Below are 6,793 nucleotides of genomic sequence, written 5' to 3' on the forward strand. Positions count from 1 at the left end.
TCCAACGAGAGATGTGTGCCACCCTGCTCACGGCCCATCCCTGATTATGATACGCAATGAGCGGGTGCTTGCCTTTGAGAATGGCGAGTGCAAGCACTGCGAGTTGTTGAAACCAGTACAGGCGCTCTTGCTGATACAAGAACTGCAAATTCGGCTGGACAAAGGGGCCATAGAACATGTTCCCCTCCCAGATAGACAGTCAGGTTATTAGTACAGCCGCTATTTTCTGTTTCCCAAAAAAGATGGAGGGGTTGCATCCAATTCTAGACCTTTGCGGTCTGAACCGTTCTCTCAGAACATTCAACTTAAAAATGTTGACAGTCAAAATTATTGTGTCTCAAATTCAACACAAAGATTGGTTTGTCACAATCAACCTCAAGGATGCATATTTTCATATAGAAATTCTGCCACAACACAGGAAGTTCCTGATGTTTGCTTTCAGTGGAGAAGCTTACCAATATCGTGTTCTTCCATTCCGCCTAGCCATGTCACCCAGGACATACACAAAATGCATGGATGCAGCTCTGGCTCCGTTGTGACTGCAGGGCATCTGCATTTTAAATTACTGATTTCGGCCCAGTCTGAATGTTGTCCTCGCTCATCTTGTTCTCTGGGGTCTCTCTGGCCTAGAGAACGATGTATTCAGGGGTTGTATGGGACTCGGTCACCATCTGGGCACAGCTGTCCTCTGCACATGTCGAGTCCATCTTAAGCACCCTGAGCGATATTAGGCTAGGTCAGGAAATTACTTTCAAATAGGTCTTATGGCAGCTGTGTCCACAGTGCAACCTTTGGGCCTTCTTCACATGAGACCGCTTCAGCTGTGCCTCAGAGCCAGGGGATTTTGTCCAAGGGTTAATCCTCAGAGGCAAATATGGGAAAGGGCACATGCTGAGTGATTCATGCCATTTTTAAAATCCATGTTTATGGTAAGTGCACACACTGAACACTTTGTGGCGTGGATCCTCACCTTGGAGTGGAACACTCTAGGTGCGTGTTGTTGTCACAGGATGCTAACAACAGATGCTTCCCTGATGGACTGGAATACGATCTTAGATGGCCATCCAGCCCAAGGGGTCTGTAGAGGCTGTCATCTTGCTTGGCACATCAATTGCCTCAAATTGATGTCTGTATTTCTGGCCCTGAAATACTTCCTCCGGCGGTTAAGGGACTACCATGTTCTGGTGATGGGTGGACAACACTGCGGTAGTTGCTTGTATAAATTGCCAGGGCAGACTTTGTTTGCGCCGTTTGATCAAACTAACACAGCAGGTTCTGCTTTGGGCTCAGGACAAGTTCCTGTCCCTCAAGGTGGGTTTACATTCCTGGAAGCATAAATGTGAGAGCAGATCTGTTATCCTATGAGGTCACACACAGGGATTTGAAGCTCCATCCCGATAGTCAGTCAGATCTGGGGAAGATATTACGAAGCAGAGGTGAACCTCTTCCCTTCACAAGAAAAAGCACAATGTCCCCTTTACGTCTCACTGACTCCTCCAGCCCCCTCTAGTCTGGACGCCATGGCCCATGAATGGCTCATGAAGTGCCTATACATGCACTCTGCTCCCGGGAGTTCTGGCCAAGGTCCGTCAACAAGGGTCATGCTGCTGATAGTGCCTCATTGGCCAACCAGGGTCTTGTTCTCAGAAATAATATCGCTCTTTGGCGGCTTGCCTTGGGAGATGCCGAACAAGAGAGATCTCCTGTCTCAGGCACAGGGGGCGATATTCCATACCCGCCCCAAGTTATGGAACCTTCATGTTTAGCCACTGAGGTGGACCCGCTAAGAGATGCTGGACTTCCAGAGGATGTAATTGAGACAATTCTAAGTGCTAGGTCTCCTTCCACCAGAAGAATGTTCGTCCTTAAGTGGCGCTTCTTTGAAAGGTGGTGTGCTACACATCATACAGACCCAGTCCACTGCCATATTGTTTCAGTGCTGGAGTTTTTGCAAGACAAGCTGTCAGCAGGCACATGTCCTGCTACTCTCAGAGTTTTTGTGTCCGCCATTTCAGCTTGCCACGCTCTGATTGACTGGGTTTCAGTGGGGAAACACCCTTTGATCGCCTACTTCATTTGTGGAGCTTGAAGTTCCCTCATGGGCTCGTCGACAAACCATTTAAACTGCTAGAGTCAGCGCCAGTTAAGCTTCTGACTCTAAAGATGGTTTTCCTTATGGCTACTAAAGAGAATTGGTGATTTGCAGGCTCTGTCGGTTTCGCCATCCTGCTCAGACTTCACCCCTATTTTGGGGCTATTTTGCACCTTCACCCTGACTATCTTCCAAAAATCCCATTTGTTGACCATACATCCGGTCATCCTTGAAGCCTTCTGTCATTCGCTGTTCAGTTCATCGGAGCAGGAGAAACTCCATTTACTGTGTCCAGTTCATGCTCTTCAGATATTCGTCCGCCGCACTAGTCAGTGGCGGAAGTCAGAGCAACTGTTCATTTGTTATGGGGGCCGTAAACAGGAGCGGCCACAACAAAGCAGACTATGTCACTTTGGGTGAGGGATGCTATTGCCCTGGCATATGAGGTGCTCGGTCAAGCTTCGCCTCTAGGCGTGAGGGATCATTCTACCCGGGGGGTTGGATCTTCTAGGGCTTTGGCAAGAGGCAACAAGTGTGTGATGCGGCAGGTTGGTCCTCTCCGCACACATTTAATAGATTCTATAGTTTGGATGTTCATGTTACTCCGGGCTCACATGTCCTTGAGTCATTATCCCAAGCTCATGTCTGAGGCCCTTCTCGTGTTCGCGCACACACTACACAACTTTGAGGGGTCCAGACACTTCCAGTGCAGTGGCGTTGGTATTCTTGTTACCCATAGTGCTTAGAATGAAGTGCAGCATTGAGTGTAGCTTTTGAAAGGGAATGTCTCAGGTTATTTGACTGTAACCCTGAAAAAAGTGGGAACGAGTGCTTCATTGCCGCACTAAGGGGTATGACCAGGACGTTCTTCAGACAAAAAGACCTGATGAGTGCACCTGTTTAGCCTCTGATGTGCGCATTCCGAAGACGTCATCATCAGAGGTTGTTTAAGCCCAATTTTTTGGGTGTTTGCCACACGTGTTCACAACTGGTCAAATTAAGATGTTTTTTTCCATATCACTTAGAATCAAGCGCAGCATCTCGTTCCCGCTTTTTCAGGGAACAGGGTTACAGTCAAGTAACCCGAGACGTTTTTCGCATACTATATACAGTAGGGAAGTATTTGACTTTGGACGCATCTTAATTTCTTTGCTGTAATTGGTGTATTATCACTTCTATCACTCTACCGTTCCCTTGCCCTGACAACTAACTGTAGTTAAAGTCAGCATGGCACAGAAGTTTTGATAGACCTTTCTTTCCTGTTGTGAAGTATTTGACTTTGGATGCATCTTAATTTCTTTGCTGTAATTGGTGTATTATCACTTCTATCACTCTACCGTTCCCTTGCCCTGACAACTAACTGTAGTTAAAGTCAGCATGGCACAGAAGTTTTGATAGACCTTTCTTTCCTGTTGTGACGTATAGCTATCCAAGTGAAATGGCTTCTCGAAAAAGAAAAAATGTGGGACTTTTTTTTTTAATCTATATTTATTTGAGTTTTGGATCGTTGTGGTTTGCTTTATGGACCCTTTTCATGGACTATGATGACATGTTTCCACAGTTTTTTTTAAAATAGTATACATTTATGTAACAATATTCCACTGGAGGCAAGCTGTTGGACCCAAATGCAGCTTTATTCCAAACAAAACATAAAACAAGGACTTGGCAAAAACAAACTATAAAGAGCTTTAACTAACAGAACTCACCGACAGCAGGTTACAACATTCAATACTTGACAAAGACACATGGCAAACATGAGGGCTTAAATACACACAGACTAATGACAAGACAAGTGACACCTGTGAACAGTGATGAGACAATGAACCAATGACATGACAACACATGAGGGCATGGGAATCAGATGACAAAACCAGGAAGTGCATGACAAGACTGTGAACATGACACTAAAACATAAGCGAGAACATGATAACCTTAAAACATGAACAGGGAACAATGAACATGAACCAACACCAAAACACCCTGTGACAATTTACAAGGTTACACTTTGTGCTATTTTACAAATTTTTACATTTTAACAAATCAACACTGCTGTAAGGGTGTTTTTACCCTGTTTTTATGGCAAAATGACATAAAATGGAGAAACTGCAAATGTCTCATCATTCTCCCTTCTGACTGCTGTAATCAATCTCTCAATATTTTTTTTCCATCTTTCGAGAGTCATGGAAACACTTTAATGTTTTTTTCTTTTGCTACTGGAGCAAATGCAAATACAAAATGTTGTTGTCGTCTCCCGTACACCACTATAGACGTTTACCCAATTATGACTTCCACTTCTGAGAACCCCTAAAAATGTGAAAAGGGTCCTCATGCGACTTCATGTGAGTGAGAGGTTGTCAGAGAAGAGAAGAGAGGTCTCTGCAAGAGGGAGGGGAAGTTATTTTGATTAAAGATTACGAGGGCACATGATTTAAACAGATAAAATAATGATGTGCATGGATAAATCATTTATAATAAAAACTGCAACATTCCATAAGAAATGTTTTATTCCGTAAAAAAATCCTAGATGTACAGGGCCTCAGTTATTGCTGTCATCGCCATTTGATACCTCTTTCGACATTTTATTTCCCAGGGTGCATTTGCCAAAGCTACAGTCTCTTCGCAATCTAATAGAAGGTCCTTCTTTAACTCCAGAGTGCCTGTGAGGAAGATGTTGGCAGACCACTCTCACAAGACACATGGGATTCTGTTTTCTAGCAAGTTCACTCTTCATCAGTGTGTGCAAGGTACTCGCTCATCCAATTTAAAGCAGTGCACCAAGCCCATATGACCAAAGTTAAGACAGAAAGTACTCAGGAATAGCCTTCTGTGCACTAAATGTGCAGATGCCTCACTTGGACAGGCCCCAATCTGGAGCATTATTGGCGATCTGTAGGCTATTTGAGACAGTCTCAGCAGTCTTTGAGGCAGATTAGAACCAGATCCTCTGGTGGCGTTGTTTAGGGTTTAGGGTTACCCGTGCAGTTGTGGCATGTTTTTTGTATTAATTGTCTATTTTTGCTTAAATTAACTGATTATTTAAATGTGGAATGATTAATTTTGCCACATGATTATTCATATATTTCTTAAGGTGATACATTACTTGCAAAAACTTTTTTTCATGCAAAGTTTTTTCATGCATCTGTCAATTTTGAGATTTTGAGAAGTGTTTTTTTCTTTTCTTCAGTCTAGTGGAACGAAAACATCCAAAATACACCTTTAAGTGTATCTTTTATAGCACTTTATCTATTTTCGTCTTTAGATTTTAATTACAATACATTTCTTTAAAGGCCGTTTTCTCAAAATGAGTCTTTTTCTCCTGAGTCAGAAATCTCCACTTCAGTAGCACTTACATACAGTTTCATTCCTATCTATATTCTGAAGGTTTTTTTGTGGAGGGGTTTGTTCATATATAATTTGCCTGATTTTATACAGCATTTTATACCTAAAAAAACTATTTTATTTGAGTATTTTCTGATTTATGGAGTAATACAATGAGATTGACTCTAATATGACTAAAAAAAGAAAATAATTTTGAACCTGGCTTTATCCAATGTTCAGTTTCTTTTAAATGTATTATATCATGGATGGTTAGCTGCCTGCGTCCCTGTTCACATTGAAGTATCATTGTTACAAATGACAGATTACAGTGAAAAAGCTTTTTTTCAAAGTTTTTTCATCTCCTAAGAGAAACGGAGATTGTCCCCCTATCCCTCTGCTGAAGTTGGCAACTGGGTGTGCAAGCAAGTTTGTTCACAGGCCACCTGAGAATAAACTATTAGCAGGATGCCATAACAAGGCTCTGTAGGGTCAGCAGTGACTTGATAGTCTAAGTTTAGCACCTTGACCAACACAATTAGTTTGAAGCAAGGTGGAGATTTGGATTGTGAAACATACTTAAGTACAATCGTGGGACAGTATGAGATCAGTCAAGTTCATCAGTTGTTTACCTTTAAATTGCCTTTAATTAACAGTCTTGTGTCACATAACGATTTTGTGGATCAGTGTGTAGAAATAAGTGATTAGGCAAGTACTGTGGTGTTGTTCTTGCTATTTAGTGTTTTAAGAGAAAATACAATCAAAAGAGCCATTAAACCCCCTTTAAAGGTCCCTTTGTACCCTATAATTTGACTGTATGACTGTTGTATAACTGGTGACCATCTCAACTCACTATCCTCTCAGAAGTATCTCTACATAAAGGTGCTTTCCGTCTCTACATAAAGGTGCTTTCCGTCTTCTATAACCATCCTTTGCTCTCGCTCCCTCAACCATAAGGGGAATTAGTGCGCTGATTTTAAAAGCTTCTCTAGTTTAAGTATATAATCTATCACATGGGTAACCAGTCATTGTGATTCTTATGAGGAGCTCAATTTCCAGCAAGTATCTGTGACTCTAAAGTTACAATTACAGCAATTGTATGGTTATTGACAAATAAAGCTTAAAAAAATGTGTTTAAACAAGTTTCAAAGTTACCAAGTTAAAAACATTTCAGTGTTTAAATACATTTTTGACTGTTTTTATTGTTATGCGGTACAACCAAATAGTTCCATGTATATACTTTAGTTGTACCACCTGACATGGTTCATAATAAAAGTTTTTCTCAACAGCTTTAAAACTACTGATTTTTATAAAAATGTGTTTATATGAAAGGTTCCATATAAAGTGTTTTTTTTTTTTTTTTTTCTGTCTGTTCAGTTGTTTGGA

General features: G+C 41.6%; 1 protein-coding gene across 1 annotated transcript in view; it reads left to right on the forward strand.

Moving 5' to 3' along the window:
* Positions 1-6,793, forward strand: part of LOC307133598 (craniofacial development protein 2-like) — a 1,416,430-nt gene that overhangs the window by 905,533 nt on the left and 504,104 nt on the right. The window lies entirely within an intron of this gene.

This window comes from Gobio gobio, assembly GCF_949357685.1.
Source record: "Gobio gobio genome assembly, chromosome: 11".
NCBI lineage: Eukaryota > Metazoa > Chordata > Actinopteri > Cypriniformes > Gobionidae > Gobio > Gobio gobio.